The sequence below is a fragment of the Onychomys torridus genome, chromosome 15 (genome assembly GCF_903995425.1).
Source record: "Onychomys torridus chromosome 15, mOncTor1.1, whole genome shotgun sequence".
In the NCBI taxonomy this organism is placed as follows: domain Eukaryota; kingdom Metazoa; phylum Chordata; class Mammalia; order Rodentia; family Cricetidae; genus Onychomys; species Onychomys torridus.
Window position 1 is genome coordinate 40,089,510 of NC_050457.1, and position 19,804 is coordinate 40,109,313.

The following is a 19,804-nucleotide window of genomic DNA, read 5'->3' on the forward strand; positions in this document are numbered from 1 at the left end:
CAGCAAGATGATAATGGGCTAAACCTCTGAAACTGTAAGCCAGTTGAAATTAAATGTCTTCCTTTATAAGAGTTGCCAGGGCCATGGTGTCTCTTCACAGCAATAGAAACACAAACTAAGACAGAAGTTTGTACCAGGTACTGGGGTATTGCTGTGATAGGCCTGACCATGCTTTTGTTTGAAGGAATGTAGATTTGGAGTTAATGGATTAGGAAAGTAGTGGAATGCTTTAAGCTGGGCCGTACCTGGCTATTCTAGTAGAAATGTGGAAGGCAGTGGTGTAGTTATAAGTTTCTCCAGCCCCACCTGTAGTTGGAGTTTTCTCCAGTCCTGCTCAGGTTCACAGCCACTCAGACCCAAGTAAATGCAGAGACTTATATTACTTATAAACTGTATGGCCGTGGCAGGCTTCCTGCTATCTGGTTCTTATTTCTTAAATTAACCCATTTCTATAAATCTATACCTTGCCATGTGGCTCATGGTTTACTGGTATCCTTATATCTTGCTTCTCATGGTGGCAGCAGCTGGCAGCATCTCCTGACAAAGCCTTCCTGTTCCCAGAATTCTCCTCTCTGCTTATCCCACCTATACTATACTTTCTGCCTGGCTACTGGCCAATCAACATTTTATTTATCAATCAATTGAGCAACACACATTCATAGCATACAGAAAGACATCCCTAGCACTTCCCCTTTTTTTCAAAAAGGAAGGTTTTAACTTTAACATAGTAAAATTACATACAACAAAACAATTATCAAACAAGAATTATGTTATAATATCTAGTTTATTTGTATTTGGGAAAATTAAAGAAGATATCATATCTATCCTATATTTGTGAGTCTAAGGTTTCATATCTAACTTATTTCTTATCATAACCAAGGAAGTATCTAGTCTTAAACTATATCAAAGACCTCAGAAAGATATAATATTACCTATGTAAGCAGGAAGTGCATTGTAAGCAACTTCCAAAAATGATGTGAATGTGTGTTATTTTGATTGATTGATAAATAAAACACTGATTGGCAAGTAGCCAGGCAGAAGTATAGTATAGGCATGATAAGCAAAGAGGAAAATTCTGGGAACAGGAAGGCTGAGTCAGGAGATGCTGCCAGCTGCCGCCATGAAAAGCAAGATATAAAGATACTGGCAAGGTATAGATTTATGGAAATGGGTTAATTTAAGATGTAAGATCTAGCAGACAAGAAGCCTGAGCCATTAGGCCGTACAGTTTTAATTAATATAAGTCTCTGTTTGTTTATTTGACAATAACGGGTGCTGGCGGGAATGGAGAAAACCCCAGCTATACCCACCCAGCCACTCAGTCCAGCAGCCACTTGTAAAATAATCACTCAGAGGCTTGATATTATTCACTATATGGCCTATGGCAGGCTTCTTGCTAGCTAGCTCTTTCATCTTAAATTAACCCATTTCTATTAATCTATGTTTTGCCCTGTGGCCACAGCATTACCTGTCTGCTGTCATCTTGCTGCTCCTTGGGCAGAGGCTAAGCATCTCTCCCTACTCTCCTTTCTTCTCCTGTCTCTGCTTGGATTTCCTGCCTGCCTCTAAGCTGCCTTGCCATAGGCCAAAACAACTTTATTTATTAGCCAATGGGAGCAACACATATTCAGAGCATGCAGAAAGACATCCCGTAGCACTTTCCCTTTTCTATCGAATCAAAAAGGAAGGTTTTAACTTTAACATGGTAAAATTACATATAATAGAACAGTTATTAAGTAGGAATTGTAGTTGCAATATCTAATCTATTTGTATTTGGCAAAATTAAAGAAAATATTTTATCTATCCTATGTTTGTGAGTCTAAGGTTTTATATCTAATTTATCTTTTATTATAACCAAGGAAAATTACAACTATTTAGTCTTCAATTACATCAAAGACCCCAGAGGGATATAATATTACTTAAGTAAACAGGAAGTACATTGGAAGCAACTTTCAAAAATCTAGAATGACAGAGACAGTCAGCTATCTGGACAGTCACCCGAAGTTCCTCTGTATTGTTGGGGCATCCATCTTTAGCCTATAGGTCTAGAGTTTTTAGTCGTTTCTCCTTGCGTCCTGTAGAATATTCACCAGATAATGGGATTATATTGCTAGCAATCCATGGGGCCTGCTTAATGATCTGGTGAGCTCTGCCCTGGTCTGTACCAGCATCCAAAATTATGAGGTAGTAAAGAGAGAGAGAGAATACATGCATCACAGGTCTTAAGGGTTCCCCACAGCCACAATCCAAGGGTATGTACCTCAAAGGTCATAGGCAGGTGTAACAGCTACCTGCTACCTTACGAGGGACAGTGCTTCAAGGTATGGCTCAAATAGTCACCCACTACACAATGGTACTAAGGGTGATTTGAACTGTGGAGACCCAGCTCTAGAGGTGTCAGAGGAGAAGAGTTTTAGTATGTGGCCTACAAACTGTTCTTATGATATTTTCAACAAAAAAAGTGGCTGCTTTTTGCCCTTGCCTTAAAAGTCTGCCCTGAGGCTAAAGTGAAGAGTTTTGGATTAATTGCATTAGCAAAGGAAATCTCAAAACAGCCTAGTATAGACCCTGCCATGTAGTTATTAGTGTTCGCTCTTTTGAAAAAAAGGAACAAGCTGAGCAAGAAAAAATACAAAATGTAGAGATTGAGGAGAAAGAAGGCACCAGGAAGTAGATTTAATCAGGAGTTAAATCCTGTGTTCAAGGAGATAAACAGACTAAAGAAGAGCCAGAAGTCATAAACCAAGTGGTGACCCTAGGGCAAGACCCCACTCAGCCAAGCTTCCAACTTGTGAAAAGGAATTAAGAAAAGCTTAGAAATGGGTGTAGTGGTGCACTGGAATGTCAGAGGCTGGTGGATCTGTGAGTTTGAGGCCAGCCTAGTCAACAGAGCAAGTTCAAGGGTAACCAAGCTTAAACAGTGAAGGAAACCATCAAAAAGAGAAAGTTGGTGAAAATGCAATTTAACAAGAGGGGCATGTTCTAGCCCCAGCAAGAAGCAGACCTCAGCAGCTTTGGCCACTGGTTCTGGCTTTAGAGTGAAGGATACAAGGAATTTGGAATCTTCATCCACAACTAAGGAAAGCCACTGAGGTCCTGCTTATGACAAGGACATCCCTGAACGGAGACCCACCAAGGCCATTGTGTAACGCTCTGAAGTTGAAGCCTGGATTGCCTTGGAGACCCCCCAAGATTTTAGAGATGCCAGAGCCATAGGATACCTGCTGTGGAAAGCTGCTAACAAGAAGTGGAACCAGTCCAAGTGAAAGAAGTGTCTTGCAGTCAATAGATCTGAAAGGTGTTGGAGCTCTGAAGAGCATTTTGACATCAGACACAGATATGTAGAGTTTGGAGCCTGCCCAGCTGTTTTTCAGTCTTGCTTTGGTCCAGTATTTCCTCACTGGGCTCCCTTCCCTACACTTTGGAACTGTAATGTATAGCCTGTGCCATTATATGTTGGAAGCATGTGATCTGCTTTTTCATTCTGATTTTGCAGGGGATTATAGTTAAGAGATTGTACGAATCTCAGAAGAGACTTTGAACTTTGGACTACTTAACAGGGTTGAGACTGTTATAGACTATGGGGACTTTTGAAGTTGTACTGAGTGCATTTCTTCATTATGTTGTGCTTACAAGCCTATGGGGGTCAAGGAATGGAATGTGGTAGTTTGCAACAGAATGGCCCCCATAGACTCATATGTTTGAATGCTTGGCCCATGGGGAGTGGCGCTATAACCAGGTGTGGCCTTGTTAGAGGAAGTATGTCACTGTGGGGGTGGGCTTTGGGGTCTCATATGCCATGTCCCTCCATGATGATAATGGACTAAATCTCTTAAACTATAAGCCAGCCCCAATTAAATGTTTTCTTTTATAAGAGTTTCCATGGTCATGGTGTCTCTCACAGCAATAGAAACCCTAACTAAGACATAGGGTCCATCCAAAGGTAAATCAGGCTTTGTCAGATGACAAAGTTATTATATCCCAGGCAATAAAGAGAAGCAGAGAAGAAATTCTTTCCACAGGTAGCCTGAATCCCACCCCAGTGCTGCATTGTGCTTGTTATTAAGGGCACAAAGATGAATGAGGCACCCCTGATGAACTTGGAAAAAAAAAATCAGCCTAGAAGCTCACCCTTGAGTAACAGCTCCAGCCAGCTCAGGAGCACGGTAAAGCTCCAGACTTCTCTGTGTGTTTCTATTTGGCATAAGACAAGTCCGGGTTAGAGTGATGAGGCTGGGAAGAGTTCACATGTTTATGTTTCCATCAGGATCTCACGTTTCTGGAGGCTTGGAGTCTGAAATGAAAGCTTTGTTCTCTCCAACGGCATTAGAAGGGACTCCTCCCTGGCTTCTACTGCCTTCCAGCAGTGACCAGAAATCTTTGGTGTTCCTTATCAGGCTTTTCATCCTCAGACTAGACTGAAGTTTACTATATTTATTATTTATGGGCACTCTGGTCTCTGTCTTCTCCGCACATTGTCCTCCCCTTATATCTCTGTCTCCGTCATCCTTTCTTCTTCTAGGACACCGGTCATGTTGGGCCCAACTCTAATCTTATGGTAAACACAACAGACCTAGGAACAAATCTAAGCTTTACCTCTTCCACCAGGCCATTGTCGCTCTGTGCCTCAGTTTCTTTATCATAAAAATGGGAATAATGGTGATATCTCTTTCTATTGATATAATTGATAAATATATGGGAAATGTGTACAAAAGCTCTGGACAACAAGTAGCACTATCTGGAATTCAGCAAACATTATTAGGCAATGTCAGGGTTAAAAAAAAAAAAAAAAGACTATGGCTTATACCCACAGCTGTTGATACTTATGTGTTACTTCTGCCTTATTTTATACCTAACGTCTTTTCAATTAAAAAGTAATTTGAAATTAATCCTAAGTTTGAATAAAAGTAGGATTTTCCATTATCATATCCAATAGCAGAGAAGAGCAGGCTATTTTAGAAGGAGATGGTTAAGCTTTTTCTGTTTCTATGGAGATTATCTACTGAGTAGTTTCCTTACTGCCCTGAGCTGTCAGCGCATGCTATTTAATTTATAAAGCAGATCTAAACCTCTATGGGGGGAAAAAGCCACCAATATTTCTACAAACTTACTTGGATTTATTTTCCATGTCAGGCAAGACATAACATTTATTATGATTCACCTTAGCGTAGTGACATTTCATTTTTCTTATTGAAGAAGATGTTCCAGAAAAAAAGGGAGAGAGAGAGAGAACCTCAGAATCTCTTCAGTCTCCTGGAGACCTCATAATAAATGAGGGCGTCTGTTTTTCTTCAGGGCTTCAATAGCAAGAAGTGTTTATACTTCAGGACCAAGCCCCCACCGAATATTTACAAAATTTGTTGTGAGGTGTTGAACTATAAATCTAAAGCTTGAAACCTACATCAAATATAAGAGAAAAGCCCATTTTTAAAAAATAGTGTTAAAGTAAAAGTCAGAGGTAAAAATGTAAATATTTTAAAGACTTTTTAAAATCCTTAAGTGTCTTCCTCATAAATAACACATAAAACTTATTTTTATCAAATATTCTTTGGTTATGTCCTTCCGAATATAAGATAATGAATTAAAGTAGAGGGATGGAGGGTTTAAACCTTATATTGTGGCAACTTTATAGTCACGAGAAAACTGAACATGTAAATAATGGTCATGAAATTAAGCCAGAGGAACCATGGTTTTGAGATTTAAAAATCTTTCAGGTCCTATATTTTGGACTTTGATAGATGAACTCATAACAGGAAAAAAAAAAAGCCTTTTATAAATAGTGTGAATAAAACCGTATTCTTCATCCTAACAACGAGATAAAAGCTAGAACTGACTTGATGGGCCTAAGCACTGAACGGACATATAGGATGAATGTCACATTCTCAGCCGGTTTGACTACGTACCCTTACCCTGTCTGCTGCCTCTTCCACCTTCACCCACTTTGAGTTTGCATTTCTACTAAAACCGTACTCTCCTCCATACAGAACTGCCAAAATAACTTAGGATGTTTTTTTGCTAATGTCTTTTCTTCTTACAGGCTATTGCTCTTGAGACTATGTCAAGACGTCCAGTTCTTTTGAACACCGAATAGTGAGTAGCTTCGCAGCAAATGCTTGTTGACACATTGAACTGGATAGCAGTACCGTTTCTCTTACTTGCCACATAAATAATAAATACATAGAAATGAGTTAGTATAAATGGAAACTTCATAAAAGTTTCACATTCTATGTCATGTGTCGCCTGTACTACAAGGCAAGAGACAGGAAAAGAAGGGAGAAAGAAATAATTTACAGAGAAGTAGAAACTTGTTTGTATGGAATCAGCTTCATTGTATTTTATCCCTGTACTTTTTTTCCCTATAAAACAAATCAACAGATATCCCTGTCATTCCAAACTGGCTTAGTAAGATGCCCTGCCAACAACTCAATCTCCATTAAAATGATAAATTCCATGATTGCATACAGACATAGCCTTTGTGTCTTAGAACATTTCCCCAGAAGCCACGGAAAGCATGTTAATAAATTGCTGTGCTATTTCAGGAACAATTTATACATAATTCATTTCCTAAACAATGGAACTGAAAAATTACACTTTCGTTCTACCTTCCTCTGGAAGTAGTGAGGTCCTTATTTATGCTCTGATTAAACATATTTATCTCTGAACTATTTATCAGTTTGTCTCCCTGTTTGCTCAGAAATCTACTCAATCTAACTTTCCCTTCTTGGATCAAACCATAGAGATATGAAACTTCAGCAACAGGCATTTTGAAATCATATCAGGAGAACTTTTAAAGGCGGTAGGGAGAACTTGATGAGAGCTGAAAGAAGTGGACCCTTGTTTCCGCTATGTTTCCAACCACCTATCTGTGATGGTGAGTAATTTCTTTCTCTGGGGCTCAGTTTCCCCATCTCCAAAATAATAATTTGCCAATGGAACAGGCTGATCATACCCATAACAATAAGAAAATCACAAATAGAAAGAAGTGCCTATTAAAGCATGTCTTCAAGCCTGAACAGAAAGATGGAAGGCAATGTATCCAGTTTATAAAGAGAACGGGGTACTTGATAACCTTTACTTTGCTACTGACTCACTGTTTTTATTATTCAGATCCACATTTCTAAAAGAGAAAAATGACCTCAGAGTACATCAGCAGGATTTTCTCTCCCAAGCAGTGATTATTCTGTGGCCCTACCATGAGAGAGGGAGGCATGGTTTCTATTTGTTAAATCATGACTCACAGGCTTGCAGACAGCAAGCTCTCAGTGAGGCATAACTTCTGGCAGTATGAAGTACACCAACCAGAGGGATTCTCTCCCAAGGAGCATGTCTTCTCTCTAATAGCTACATTTTTAGTGAGAGCTTTCTCATCCTCAAGTTCTAAGTGATATTCTACAGAATCTCATACTTAAACAAGAAATGGGACATATGGTTTTGAGTCTGCCAGACTGAGCTTATCTTCAAGATTGTGATCTCAGTGTGGAAACACCTTAGCTACAAGGAAGGACCTGGGAAATTTGAACTCTTCACGGATTCATAATTTTAGTTTACAAATGGGTGACCAATTAGATGAGAAACTTAAGCTCGATTTTAAGGAACACCTTAAAAAAAAAGTTAAGGTTTTCCATCCTTAAAGTAGCAGACAAAACAATGCAGATTAAGAATTATTTTTTAAATTGTAATATAATTACATTATTCTTTCTCCCTCCTCCCCAAAACCTCCTGTGTACACACATCCCCACTCTCATTCATGGGTTCCTTTCCTTTGATTATCCTTACATGTATGTGTGTGTGTGTGTGTGTGTGTGTGTGTGTGTGTGTGTGTTTATTTATTTAATTATTTAATTTTTTTTCATTCCTCAATATGTAAATACAACCTGCTCAGCCTGTATAATGTTACCCGTATGCATGTTTTCAGGGCTGAACATTTGGAATTGGATTACCAGTTGGTGTGTTCTTTCAGCCAACCTCCCCTGCTGGTTGCATAGAGAAAGAGCAGACTCTGTCTTCCAAGAAGCTTGAAACGGTAAGTTAATGAAGTAAAAATCTTTAAAGTTTTTTTTTTTTCATATTAGTGTGTACATTTTAATTAACAAAATACAGAATAAAGATCTCAACACTATTGCTCATCTTTTAAGTTTATTTTGTACTATTTACTACTAATGGGGTCGATTCAGATAAGTTTTCATTTGAATAAATGCAAATTACAAGTTCTACAAGTTGATTTTTCTCATGAGTTGTTTCCATTGTAAGACTGCTGGACATCAGTTGGATTGTCAATATTAAGGATTTGGAGTAATTTGGCTAAAAGTTGTGAAATGAGTAAATAGGTCACTCACGTCACTGAACTTTAGAGTGCAGGATTTCTGTAAAGAATGGATTTGTCTGCCTCAACTAGATGGTTATCTATGAAATGAAAGAATGTAGGGTAAAGCCACAGAAAAGCAGAGATAGCACTTGGCAAATCACTTCCAGCATACTTGGGTGCTATGTACACCAAGAGAAACCCAGGCTTCACAGACCAAGACAACGTCACTCTTCCTGAGGCTAAAATGGCCATTATTGCTTGCCACATCTCACCACACCCAGCCACTAAAACCCACCTATGCTCCATTACTTCGAGGTTTTCCTCTGCTAGAGTTCATCTGTTAGGTTTAGCTGATGTTTTCCTAGAATCTAATGAATTTTTGATCATACTGGACAAGTTATAAGGTTGAAACATACATAAATTCAGTCATTGTAACAGCGTGTGTGTGTGTGTGTGTGTGTGTGTGTGTGTGTGTGTGTGTTACATGACCAGTAATCAGCTTTGTGTTTTAAATCAATTATTTTATCTCATATAAATAAAACCTTAGTTATATGCAATCTCCTCCCAAGTGTTCAGCCTGTAAAGACAGATTAAGTGTGCCTAAATAATCTTGTTCTTCTGTGATAGTGTTGGGCAAATTGAGGGAACAGAAAATAAAAGAAAGACAAACAGCAGTGTGGAGAACTATTTCTCCTGTTAAGTGTCCAAGAAAAATCTTTAGTGACATCCCAAATAAAAAAGTAAGAACTTTTATTCAAAAGTTACAGAAACAGCAATGACTACATAAAGTTTCAAGCTTGCAGACCAGAACACAAACCATATTCCAGCATTTATAAATATAGACTATATATATATATACAAGGATGAACAAGAACAGGAAGAATTCAACTTTCTCTTGAAATATAATAAACCATCATGGGATGTATTCATGAGGAAACCACTCTGTCATGGTGCACAGAAGTGACTGCAGCCCCCTGCCCCCCCCCCCAACCCCCGTGTGGAAACAGAATCATTGTTTATGCAATTATTTAATTTCAAGCTAGTAATAAAAATAAAATACTAATTATGAAAATAATTTGGAATGCACTGGAAAAAAAGTAAATTTGCAAGAAAACATGATGATATAATCCTGACTAAAATATACTCTGTTCTATACAAATGAATGTCTTGGTAAAGAACAAAATATGTCCAGGTAAACAGAAGCAACTTTAGAACATGACAGATTAGATATGACAAGAAAAATGGATAAAATAATTGGGGGTGTACTTATCTAAATAATGAAGACAAAAAATAAAAGGTGATTCTTAAAATATATTGAAACCAATTATCTTAAAGCTCCCAGTGATGATGCAGAAGATGAAAATGGCAGACTAAACATGGTATTATTTTCTCCTTCCCATGGCTACAACACCTCCCACCAGCCTATCTCAAAAGTCCTTGTCATCTCTAGAAAACAAAGGATTGATGTGAGTGGATCAGAAATCTCAAAAAGATGGAATAGAGATGTAAGAAGAAAACAGAAAGAAAAAAAAAGCAAGCCCAAAGGGCTCAGGACATAGCTCCTTGGGGAAGTCTGTACCTAGCACGCTTGAGGTTCTGAGTTCCATTCCTACCATTGCAGAGGACAAGAGGGAAAGAGAATGATAGAGAGAGCAAAGACAAAGTGGAACTGGCTGAAAATACTGAAGGAAACAGTTGGCATCACTGTGGTTTCAGGAGCAAGCCAGGCAAGACTCAGGTAAAAGTCCTGGGGCAATTGTCTGAACAGTGAATTGGAAAATCACAAGAGTGTCTTTTAATGTCATATGTTCCCAAACCTGTTCTGTTCACACACACACACACACACACACACACACACACACACACACACACACACATAGTGTCTTAGTTGTTTTCATCCTGTTCCAGGGACAAACAGCTATGAGCTCCAAGTGTTAAGTAGTAGTAATAAGTAGGTGTGTTTTCTCCTTTAATGGGAATTTGAAAAGGTAACACAAAACAAAAGTATTTGTACTTTATTCTTAAAGGTTCACGAATATTTACTAGTAGTATGCATGCCGCCATTGGATATTAGAAATCTATTCAAATCTTGGCCTCAGAATTGATGTTGTCTTCCTTATTTCTTGATTCATTCGAATATTTTCATGTGGTCTTTGCTTTTTTATCATGGAAACCTCTAGAATGCAAGCTTCCCAAAGATACAATATCCTCTAGCAGGAATGCAGCCTGGTTAAGCACTGAAGCTGTGAGCTGGAGGGCCCATCCCTATTTGACAAATGAGAAGATTACCCACTGCTCTCCAAAGTTTACATATCCCACAATGCCCTTCTCAGTCTGCCAGGATGCCCAGAGCATTTGAAGGCCACATCCAGAGGAGCAAAGTTTCAGAAATAAGAAACACACAGTTAGGGCAAAGTTCTTGAAATACAGGTCACAAAAGTTCATAAAGAGGCCAATGACTATGGATGCTTGGCTGATGTAAAAAAGGAATGTTGAGCCCCATGAGCTGGTGGCACCCATAAAAAGTAAAATTAGGAGTTGTAATATTAGATGATCTGCCTGCATCCACCACACTGCAATGTGTTCTTTTCTTTCAAGCAATGAAGACAAGATGTGTCCACACACACAAAAATAGGAAAAGATAAGAAAAAAAAAAGCACAAAGCAAAAAATCAGCAAATACTTGAGCAAAGTTAAAATGTTTTTATTGTATTTTTTATTTTGTAATTTAATTTAATTTTACATATCAGCCATGGATTCCCCTGTCCTCCCTCCTCCCACCCCCCACCCTCTCCCCAGCCTATCCCCCCATTCCCATCTCCTCCAGGGCAAGGACTCCCCTGGGGATTCAGCTCAATCTGGTAGATTCAGTAGGGCAGATCCAGTCCCCTCCTCCCAGGCTGAGCAAAGTGTCCCTGTGTAAGTCCAAGGTTCCAAACAGCCAGCCTAGGGGCCTCCCAAACAGTTCAAGCTAATCAACTGTCTCACTTATCCAGAGGGCCTGATCCAGTTGGGGGCTCCTCAGCTATTGGTTCATAGTTCATGTGCTTCCACTAGTTTGGCTAGAGAGGTCCCCAGAATTCCACAAAGATACCTCCACTATAGACTACTGGCAATGGTCAAGAGAAAGCCCAAACTGACCTACTGTGATGACCCAGATGACCAAACACCCTAACAGTCATGCTGGAACTCTCATCCAATGACTGATGGAAGTGGATGCAGAAATCCAAGGCCAGGCCCCGGGTGGAGCTCCAGGAGTCCACTTGGCAAGAAAGAGGAAGGATTGTATGACTGAGAAATGTTGAGACCATGATTGCAAAGTAAAAATCTTAAAGCAAGGCTCTTAATGCTGAAGGATGGTCTATAGAACTAGCTACAGCAGACAGGGACTTTAAAAATCTAAAGTAATTAATATTCAGGAGGAGACAAAAGAGACTTTTGAATCCCTAACACAAGAACTGGTTGGTATAAAAAGAGAGGAAAAAAATCAAGTGTGATTGGCAAATACTAATTGGCAACACACAGAACCAAATAGAAAGAAAAAGCAGTAAAATAAAAATTTGAGCTAGATTATTTTCCAAGACATAGACTTCACGAAGGTGAGCAATCACACAATTGAGACATACATAGCAAGTGAACACAGGATAAGCCCAGAGGAGGTGGCCAAAATCACCTTCATTTTTATTTCCTGTTATCTGTGGTTAAAGGGATCATAGTTGGGGGGTGGACAAGAGCCCTGGGCAAGGGACACAGTCGCTATCAGGGGAAGTGGAAAATGGGTTGGGAGCACTTACCTAGAGAGGGAGGGCAACACAAAGCAAGGAGGAGATAATTAGCATTAAGGATGTTTTAAAAAGCCATAGGGAATTATGGAGCCAAGCAAGCAAGCATCCAAGGGAGAAAAGCAATCAATAGTCCTCTCCAGCTATAACACCCAAGAGCACAGCAAGCAATTCTGAATGATACAATAGTGGCAGTTGTATCCTGGGGTAACCAACAGTGATATAATTGGACTTAGGCTCAGAGAACACAGCAGAAAAGGCTACAGAGAGATTTTAAGAGGCCAGGGCATCTTTTCTCCCTCTTCTTTAAAAGGGGGGAGGGCACAAAGTGGAAAGGAGGGAGGGAGGCATGAGAGAATCTGCTGAGAGGTGAGGGAGAAAAAGGGGGAGGTTAATGTGGTCAAGATACATTGTATGAAACTCTCAAATAATAAAAATATTATTGAAAACATATTATCCATTCTTGCTTTGAACATCTAAGTTGACTAGTTTAACTGTGTCTTCTCTTACATACACATGTACACACACACTCACATGTGCACACACACACACACACACACACACACACAAACCTGTGAAATGCCCCTCCTTGATTCATATGTTGAAATCCTAACCTCTCCCTCCTGTGATAGGGCTTGGGGAGTTAATTTTTGTGTTGAGAGCAAAAATGGGATTACTGTTATTATGAAAGGGACAGGAGAGACCTTGTCTCTTCTCTGTAACATGTAAAGATACAAGGAAATGCCCATTTGCAAACGGGCTATAGCACACAGACCATCAGGAAACACTGAGTCCAGCTATGTTGCTCTTGGACTTCCCAACATTCAGGATTGTGAGAAATGCATGTCTGCTGCTGAAATCACCTGGTCTATTACATTTTGTTATAGCATCCCAAACTAGCTAACACACACACACACACACACACACACACACACACACACACACCTACAAACACCCCACAAAACTATCATTATCCCAATTTAACACATGAAGAAAAGCAAAACAACTACTTATAGGGTTTAATTATAGTTACACAGCAAATAACAGGGACAGAGTTTGTCCCAAATACTAAGATTACTGGTTTGCGGCACTCTCTTCATTTTATGTACATTAAATAATTGGCAAGAAAAAAGAACTGATTTAGGGGGTATAAAAGTGATAGTGAAATTGAAATACTTCTTTTTGTGGCAGTTTAGTAACAACATTGGAGAGTGTGAAGCTTATAATAGTTAGACAACACAGTAGAATCTAGACCTGCTATATAGGTAAGTCATGAATAAATTGCCTGGTTCCCATTATATTCTTTCAATGACTCTTTTAAAATGCTTAATTGTGAGAATGATAAACTGTCTGAAACATCACGCACTTTCTTAGACAAATCCTAACAAGCCACATCCCTGATGATGTCCTGCACAAACACTATCTATGAAAAATCATCTAGACATGGGGACTGTTGCTTCAATTCTTAGCAAGTAGGAAAAATTATTTCAATGCAAAGGATCAGTTTTCTTAAAAACCAAGCACCCATGTTGGATGAAATACAGTATGGAATACATAAGAAGAAAGTATGCATGATTAATTTAAAAAAGCATTTTAAGGAGGATGGGAAAATTATATGAAGGGGCTATTCAAGAAGGCTTTTACAAGAATGATTAAGATAAAATAACTTAGTACAGATGAATTTTAAAAAACTGAATTAGATAATAGCAGCCACATATATGTCTAAATTCCTTTTATGACAGAAAATATAATAACTCCATAAATCTTTAATGTTTGGGTTGTTTTGGTTTTTTTGTTTTGTTTTGTTTTGTTGTTTCAACAACTTAAAGACTCAAATGGGAAGCCTGAGCAAAATTATCTATGAGTAGAGACTTGTGAAAATTAGGGTCACCAAAAGGTCAGTGATGGATTGTGCCCAATTTTAACTTTATTGAAAATAATTCGTAAAGATAGCTGAATGTAGATGACCATTTGCAAACAAGGCCCTCACCAAACACCAAATCCAGGCATAGTACACCAATATGGGCCCAAGCACCAATCTTGGCATATATATTAAATTTTTGAATATAAACAACTTTAATGAAGTGTACTTGGGGGAAATCACTTCAAATATACCGGCAAGAGGAAGAATTCTAAGTTATTAGGCACAAGCAAAGAGAGGCAGCAAGAGTCATACATCTCATCCTTTAATGGTTTAATGTAAACGACCTATGTGTTAAAATAGTACCAAGATGCACTTCTTAACACTAAGTGTCAGATATTTGCTAAATCCTTTATATGCTTTATCTGATTTAATCCTCCAATAGCTCTAATGGAAATACAAAAGTTTGTTTTGTTTTGTTTTTTCATAAATCCAGGTGCATTCATCTCTGCAGCCACAAGACTGCAATAGTAGAAAAAAATCTAAAGTAAAACAGGAAGCCATAGATAGGCAACTTCTGCTACGAGAGGAAGGATTTTCTGTGGGGACAACTAAATTTTGTAGTTCCTTTCATTGAGGACAGATAAGAGTTAACAGAATTAGAAACAAAGATAATAAAATAATAAATCATAATGTGTTTCCCAAATAACAGAATTCAGCATCAAGAGAACATGTAATTAAATTACATTCACCATAAAAAAAAAAAAAAAAGACACGATACATTACAGGGGTTAGTGTCAAACTTAATACACTCAGGATTCGGCGGAGACCAAAGCTATAATTAATTCCAAGAATAGCTCACATGAATTAATTTCTGATAGAAGAGGCAAGCATGAGGCTTTGATTTGATCATTTAGAAAATGGTTTCTGAATATTCCCAAGGTCTAGGCTTTGGGTGCACAAAAGCAACACTGTTGTTATCTTGACCTTTGAACACGTGGTAGCCAAGGATGTACCACTTCTATCATGTGTGTGTATAACTGGCCTTGTCAGAAGGCTCTTCTTTGTCCATAGAAACAGATTATAGATTTCGAAGAATATCTAGGTATGCTCTGTCTCTCAAAGCATCATCAACCTTAGGCCAAACTCATCAAGACCAAATTAAGAACAGACGCCCACTGGATACATATAGAGTTGTAAAACATCTCAAAGACTTAGACACATTCACAGCGCTCAGGAGCATCACAGAGAATTTAAATTATAATCAGAAAGTTGTTCCGTGAAGATGGAGTCAAAATCAGGGAAATAGGTCAGAAATGTACTTAGTTTAAATCTTTTCTTGCCTGTTAGTGATTGGAAAGACATCGGTGACTGTTTTTGCCAATCTTTCAATCTAGTTACAGTTATTGTCAGTCCAGAAGACAATATAATATGTCTCTTTTTCTAGAATCATCCTATAACTGATCTGTAGTTAAATATTTGGAGTACAAATACATCACCGTTTCCAAATTCTATTTATTGACTCAAGCCCATCTCATAAAACCCAACAGAATTTTCTATTCATTTCCCTTTCATTTCCAATAAAAAGGCTACATCTTGGGTCAGCTACAATATTGGTCTGTCAGGTAATTGTAATCTTAGGCAACAAACTGTGTTCAATTGTGAAGATAAGAGTACTAAGAACCCACCTTGAACCCCACCCCCATCCCTGGGACAGCTGTACTCTGAAGTGAGGTCATGGTCCCCCTGTTTTGTTTTGTTTATTCGTGTGTATGTTGCCCTTAACACCCCAGACAACAACACTCAATTACAGCTAAAAGCTTAATGTAAAGAGACATTATACCTAAAACTAACTTTAGAAATGATAAAGAAACTGCCAAAGCAAAACAAAAATGTAGCAGGTCCACAAAGATAACGAGTCACTTGCATAATTTCAAATGCTAGAGTCATCTATCTGCTGAAACAGTCAAAGCTCCTGACTTATTTTTGGGGGTTGACTATGGGTGAATTGTAATGAAGTTGCCTTTAATTTGGTTCTCTTCCAAGGTGGACAAATGGTCACCTAATCCAGATGGATGATGTAGGACAGTATTGTCATGGCTACCTGAAACTGACTTCCAAACCTTTGCTCAGTCATTTTGAGCTTCTCAGTACTTACAACTCCATCATTTTGTAGAATGAAAAATATGTATGCAGAAACAAAGAATGTGTGGACCAACTCCAACTTCTCTTTTAATTTTTTTTTTTTTAAATACTGATCAGGGAAATAATAGGGTTGCCCAGAAACTCCACATCCCTAGGCTTTGTTGAGTCGGAAATGTAACCAAGTAAAGAAATCAGTAAGCCAACCAGGGAGAGTTAATAAGGAACCTGAAACTATCCAAGTCCACAGAGCAAGTAGGTATGGTTCAGCCAAGAGAACTGACATGACTGTATGTTATATACATCCAGAGGTATAGGAAGTACGGGCATGCTTGGCGCTGGCAAGAAGGGTCCTGCAGTGCCCAGAGGCAAAGGCTAGACACCCAGTGAGCACTCAACCACAGCTTCAAAGTCTGACCTTTACAACAAGTGCTAGGAAGGCAAACCGGGTTCTTTAATCAAAACCTTCAGAGGCTGGAATCTGTCACAGCAGTGTCCTTGTGGCGCCCTAAGGCTGGCTGACAGTTTTGCTTCAGGTAGATTGCAAAATGCCCTGCCTCCCTTCCAGCCCCAGGGCAATTAATCTAGGAACAAATATCCTGAATCCTGGGCTGGAAAAATAGGAATTGATTTGGTAAACAAATGATATGTAAAACCCACATATACAGAGTGGCAAGTGACAAAGGAAATTACAAACGGCTCTAAACACTGTTTTTCCGTAGACCACAAAGAGAAACTGTGGCAGACAGGGGAGATGGAGCATAAAATTGGGCGGACTGATTCAGGGTTTGTTTTGATTTTTCAAATCATTTATTTTTTTTAAAGTGTGTGTGTGTGTGTGTGTGTGTGTGTGTGTGTGTGTGTGTGTGTGTGTGTGTGTACGTGAGGGGAGGAGGAGAACGACTCTAACGCGAAGGGGCTGTCGGCAGAAGATGCACAGATGAAAGCGCGCTTTCTCAATTTCCAAAGCTCTAGATGCGGAGAAACGCGCAATTATCCTGGGACGAGGTGGAGAAGGCAGCCTCTGGAGATGAAGGAAAGCGGTCCCGGTCGGAGAAAAGCTGGCGCTGGGACTGAACTTCCAGCGGCCGCCTGAGGTGAGCATCAGGAGGGGGACCCGGCCCACCACTTCATACAGCACTCCGAGCTGAGACAACCTTAGCCAGGTCCCCGCGGGCGCCCAGGGAAAGGCACTGCGGGGCGTCCAGGAGTCCCGGGCTCACCCTTCTTGGTCTGCGGAGCAACAGGCTGTCCAATAAAAATGAAAGGATAATACGACCATCTGGAGAGCGCGGACAGAATCAGAGTTCGCTCTTCAGTTCTGGGGTGTTGGACACATTCAAGATCCCCAGGATGGGGACGCAGGTCCTAGGCACCAACACGGGGTGGTGGGGAAACGGAGGCAGAGATCCAGCTCTGTAAGTCTTGGAAGCCTGGGCTTCCTTTTCTCTGCGGCTGGCCGTGTCATCCTTTTCCTCCGCTAACAGCAGGCTGCCGGGTGTCCCGTCGAGGCCCGCTGCCTTTAGGGCTCCAGGGCGGCTCAGCTGCCCTAAAGCTGCGCTTGCCGCCGCTGGTCGCGCCCTGAGGCCTCGGACCGGCTTTCACCGCCCTACATCCGCAGTTACTACTCCAGATTTCATTCCCTTTCAGGCTCTTGCAGATATTAAATTATTCTTCTTCTTTTTTTCCTTTTTACCAACTGGCCTTTTATTTATTTGTTTATTTATTTATTTATTTTTAAAACGTAGTCAATGTTTTGGAGGCAACAACTCGTTCATTCGGTGTCTGTGGATCATCTGATAATCTCACGCCGGCCTTTGTATTCTTGAAGCTTTAAACTCTGCAAATATGGATGTCCCTTCAGGGAAAAAGCGTTCCTCGACGCGATCCCAACCCCCTTCGACTTCACCATTCCTGAGCGTGCAATGGGGCTAGGGTCAGACCCGGCTCCCTGATCCCACAATTAAATAGGAACAATTAAGTTTGGTTTAGTGAGTGGCTGTTCTGCTCTTGGAAGACAGTTGATGCTTGTTTTGTGACCATTATTTTTCTTTTATTGTGCAGCCAAAGAAACCTTGTATTTTAAGCAAATGTATTGTCCACAGCCTGAGGGGTCTGAGTTCTAGTCCCGGGCACACCTTCCTCTGCTCTTCCCCAACGTGCATTTCATCTAACTATCCTAGGTACGTGATCTTTCCCCAAATTGCTTGTCTCTAGCCCCTCCTCCGATTTGCTCGGTTCTCTAACTTGTCTTGTGTTAGCTTTGGGTCAGTACATCTTTTGTGCTGGGCCCTGGCCCTGTGGTGTGTGTGTGTGTGTGTGTGTGTGTGTGTGTGTGTGTGTGTGTGTGTGGTGTTTCTTTTGTTGCTTTCCACCCTAACACTGCAAAAATGAAACACACATGCAGCTCTGTCGCCTCGTATTTTCATATGTTTTTCACACTATTGTCTTCTCCAGCCCGTTGAAAGTGCAAAGTGGAAACACATGCGTCCGAAAACAAAAATTTTTTGAAAGGGGACAGTCCTAGGTTGGAGACTAATCTCGTGAATAAAGATAAGCAATAAATAGAATATCAGATTTATAACGTGCATTGAACACTCTTGATTAGCGCGAAGGTGAGCCCTGGTGAGCGTTTTATCATTTCCATGTGTCTGGACTACAAGAAGAAATCAATGGGGGGGAAGAGATCTATAAATCAGCGTTCATGTCAAGACAAATCAAAATAATGCCTCTATTATTTCAATCAATAAACCATTTTTATCCCCAGCATCTGATACACTCAGTGTGTGTCCATCTGTTTGTGTTTGGAACTGGCAGCTTTGCCTTAGACCAAAACAAACCTTTTAAGTCATGTCAATGAAATTAAAATGTTAAAAAGCAGAAATCAACGTGTTCTCCTTCCATCCCTTTCTTAACCATGCTAGTCTCCCCCGTTGAAAGCCCGGCATGCCCAGGTCAGTAAGAGAGCCTTGCAAACTAGGGAGAGGAGGACCATGTAGCTGAGAAGCAGCTGTGAAAAGGGGCAACTTGGTGGCAGGCAAGAGAAAGCGAAAGCGCCCACCGGCAACCAGGAGAGCAAGGGAAACCTCTGGGGCTGGGGCTGGCTCCCACACACGCCCCAGGACCGCCTACAGAGGTTGCAGCAGCAGGTTGGACTTGGGACTCCCGTTGGTTCTGAAAAAGCATAATCGCCTCGTCTCACCACCACCAAGATCCTTCCAGCAGGTGTCTGGCTGACTAGCTGGGCTCTAACTAGGGGGGAGGCTAGCTGGAGGAGAGGAGGGAGGGAGAGGAAGAGGGTTAGAGAGGGGAAGGGAAGGACAGAGGAAGGAAACTGGCTGCTGACCCGTAGTTGGGTTGGTTTCTGGCCCATTTCAAGCCTTATTTCTGAAAACGTCCCCGGCCTGCAGGTTGGGCTTCTGCATCAGCTTGGGAGATGGGGCCACAAGCTCCTGACCCATGGAAGGGAAGGGAAGGAGGGACGGTTTACCTGAGTCAGTACCGCAGAATACCCGGGTGCTGGGTATCCCCGCAGCTTCTTGGTTATTTTGTTTCCGTTTCTGCACACCCAGGAACTAAACCTCAATGCCCTTTATTGCTTTCAGGGTTCCTCTGCCCTGTCCGTCTGTTCACCACACACACAATTCAATCACTGCGTTCCGAATCCATTCCTTTCCTTTGGAATGGGGAGATGAGAAGAATCCATTCCTTTCCT